We start from the raw sequence: 4067 nt of genomic DNA, 5'->3' as shown, positions 1-4067 counted from the left end.
GATCACCCCTAACTGCTTGCCTGCCTGCTTGATTGCCCCTAACTGCTCATCTGCCTGCCTGGTCACCCCTAACCACTCTGCCTGCCTGCCTGATTGCCCCTAACCACCTCTGCCTCAGCCCCCGCCACTGCAGCTTCATCGGGAAGGACATCCAAAATCATGTCTGGAAGGTTGTTCAGCTATCCAGTCTAATTAGCATATTACGTTTTTATTATTATAGATATATGGCACAACTAATCTCACAACACAACTAATCCCTGAACATCTGCTCTTCTTATCATCCTGCAATGACCCTCTGAAGTCCCAATGTGCCTTACCTCAACCTTGCTCAGAATACCTCATTTTCCTTTCTGTCTGTGAACTTCTCATATATGTGAGGTCTCTGGCTCACTCATGTATGTGAAGTTCCCATATGTACATATGTAATTAAATTTGGTCATTTTTTTTTCTTGTTATCTGTCTCATGTCGATTTGATCATTAAACCAGCAGGAAGACCCTCTAAGGATATTGGAAAGTTTATTCCTCCCCCAGCAGCTAAGAGGAGAACAAGAAGTTTGGGACCTCAGCCCTAATGCCCACATATAGATGGGTAAGAAATAGGGACATGATATTTTCAGGAGTTCGCCAATAAAGGAAAAGATGGCTTTCTTTTTCTTATTCCTGTAGGATCTTAGAATAATAGTAATGATTTTTGTGCACCATATTCTAGAAGCTGTTATTTGTAAACTAAGGCAATAAATAGGGTTATGGTGAGCTGGGCTGATAAGGGGAGGTGAGAGAGAGGGGAGAAGATGGTTAAATAAAGAAGAAAAAAACAGTGATGAGAGAATATTAAAAAGGAAGTGATGGGGTCGGGATCCCAGAATCCCAAACCAGAAATGCAAACTCATTTTTCCAATCCTTTCTTAAAACAAAGAGACTGAGGCAAAGTGGCAGAGGTGGGACTTGATTCTCAGAGCTTTTTTCCCCTCCACGTTTACAATATTATTATACATTGTGACTTTGAGGCACTGTCCCCATGTATAACTAAGGGTGACAGAGCACCTTGCACTGTATGGAACTCTGTAAATATTTGATGACACTAACCTAGGTAGAGATGATAAGTGCAATCATATTAGTATTAGAATAAAGGTTTCTGCAGGCCCCTGAGTAGTTTTTAATAAGCAAAAGCAATGACAAGGGCAATAGCCCAGGTATAGAGCCTTGTAAAGATCTCTTGTTTATTTTTGGTTTGGAATTCCTGTTTCAGGGTTCTTTTTCAGTGGGATTCCCTCCCTAGTAGCTGCTGTATGGGATGCAGCTGGTTGTCAGGAGGACAGGGAGACAAATGAAAGAATGAATTTTAGCTGCTCAAGGTCAATGGCATGGCACGTTTCCAACCAATGTTAACCCCTTGCTCAGGAGCTGGAATCCAAAAGAAAAAGCTCTCTGCAAAACGCCTGGCATAGGGCATTCCATAACTTTATAAAATTGTGATGACTAAGTAAATAACCCCGCATCCTGCTCCATCTCTCACAACACCATCTTGGCCACAGAGGAGAAGCGTAAACATACAAAAGGAGAAGAAGCTAAATAAAGAAAATGGAGAATAAAATTAAATAGCATGTTGGTTCCTCTAGTGCCTATATGTCTAGATCAAAACTATTTAATAGCTAGGAGTGTCCCTCGTGGAACTGTTATTTAAACATCCAAGAACTGATACATCAGCCCTCAGTGGGTGACTGAAGGTGAGGTCAGTGTGTAATATGTGTGTATATGGGTGTGGGAGGTGGGGGGGGGGGCGAGACTTGGGAAGTAACAAACAGAACAAAACAACAGAAAGAAGAGCCGCTAGGAGACTGGAGAGAAGGCAGCTCTGCCAACCCCACCTCTGCACTGCAGTTCTGACACTACCTGAGCCCCTGGAAGCCTGTGGTAGGCAGTCTCTCATTCCTGGGCTCACGCTTAAGAGGAGAGGGAGGCTTAAAGGAGAAGGAGAAAAGGCAGTGAGTCACAATTTGTTTTTATACTGAAAGGTGACCATTCGGACATCCAAGCAAACAGGAAGACACAAAACCCAATTTTTAGTAAAGAGATAACCAAAAACTCACTTCTGACCCCTTTCAAACAAGTGAGTTGTATCCATCCGAGAACTCTACAAAGACGGGGATGTGGCTGTACCTCCTTAGCACTTACATCTAGAAGCCCACGTGGCTCTAATAGTCCTCATGGTATCTCTTCTGTGAGGTAAGTTCCTTCAGGGCAGGACCCATGGCATGTCTCTTCGTCTCTGTATCTTTCACAGTGTGAAGCACAGTAGTTTGTACCCAAAACTCTGTTTGTTTAATGTTTTATCTTGGAAGATGGCTATTCCCATAGGCTTTCTAAGAGGTCCCTTGTCTTTCCTCACTAAATCTATACTTCAAAGCTCGATTAACCTTCATAATAAATGATTGAGTATGTCGTACATGTACTCAAAAATTTCCATGGTGCCCTAGTGCACCCAGTTCATCGAATCCACTGTCAATGGCTGGTATGCACACCCATGCCAGTCTTGCCTCACACCATCCGCCTTCAAACACCCTCTACTTTCTGCACTCTACCTGCACCATTCCTTACTTTCAAATACTGTGCTTCTCCAATTCAGCATCTGTACTCACTCCTTCCTTCTGCCTAGAATAACAGCAGTAGGAGTCTGGACACTTGGCTTGAAATCTCACCTCTCTTAGTTCATTAGCTGTATGACCTTTGGCATTTGTTAAAACCACTGATTCTCATTTCCCCATCTTCAAAATTAGAGATCATATTAACCCCACACAGTTGTTGTGGAGAGAGAGAAAAAATTAGATAACATTTGTGAACACACCAAGCATAGTAGATACCCCAGCATCATTTATCCATCTTCTTTGTGATCCTTCAAGCTTGAGCACAGATATATCTCATTACTGTGGACAGAAGAGCCTCTCCCCCACTAACCTGAGCAAGTAGTTATGGCGGGTGTTCATGCAACAGTGGGGGAAGTTCCATTTCCTAGTCAGCCATGTCCACCTGGAAAGCAAGGGCTGATAGATGATACAGCTATCTGTCCTCCAACACAGAAACCTGGAGTTAAAGAGCTAGAAAATCCTTACAGATTATTTGACCAGATCTTCTATTTTGTAGATAAGGAAATTGAAGCCCAGTGAGGAGCCAAGACTGGACTCCTGCATTTTGTTCTTTGCTTTTCACAATGCCATGAATAAGGGCCAAAAGTCACCGAACCAATCAGACGCACAGCAATGCCCTGGGCTGAGACTGGAACTAGAATCACAGGCAAAAGAGCTTCCTCAGAAGTGTCTAGTCCACTGCCTGATTCCAGACAGGTGTGCGCCTTCCACTGACTCAGCACTTATTGGGTTCCTACAAAGTGTCAAGTCCACACCTATGAGGAAGATAATAAAATGCCTGAGACAGACATCATCCCATCCTTAAGATTCACAACCTAGCTAGGGAGGAGTCATGTGTTCAAATAATTGCCATGCAGTGTGAGAAATGCATCCTCCTACCTGGTGATGCTACCTGGGAGAGCAGAAAAGTTCTCACAAAGGAGACAAATGCGTTGGGCCTTGATGACTAAGCAGCTCATTAAGTGTCCAGGTGTTGGGAAGGGCATTCCCACTTGGTCTTTTACTTTCATGGTGCAAACAATTACAATAGCATATGCTGGAGGTGAAGCTGCACACCTGTGTCCGCTGGTGACTATCTTCTGATCACAACAGAAGATCCAGCGCCATGAACGGTAGCCAAGGACTGTCCCAGGGAATAAAATGCCAGTTACCCAATATCTTCCCTAATTTATCTGTTTTACACAAACTACTTCCAAGAGTCCCACTTCACTTTCTTTACTGCTAGGACTGAGGTGGGCCTCGATAAGAGAAATCAGAATCTCAGATATGGGAGGTTTTGTTCAGGGGATAAAAGAAAAAAACACACAAAGGTAAGTGGAAAAGCTCTTAAGTGAGAAATAAATGAGTAACTTCTCAAAAGAAAAGGTGTTTTTGCACAGTGGGCTGATTGGTTCCGCCAGGAGCAGATGCCAAGACCGAGT

Source organism: Myotis lucifugus, unplaced genomic scaffold (assembly GCF_000147115.1).
Source record: "Myotis lucifugus unplaced genomic scaffold, Myoluc2.0 scaffold_38, whole genome shotgun sequence".
Lineage (NCBI taxonomy): Eukaryota > Metazoa > Chordata > Mammalia > Chiroptera > Vespertilionidae > Myotis > Myotis lucifugus.
Note: the sequence above shows the minus strand (reverse complement) of the source record.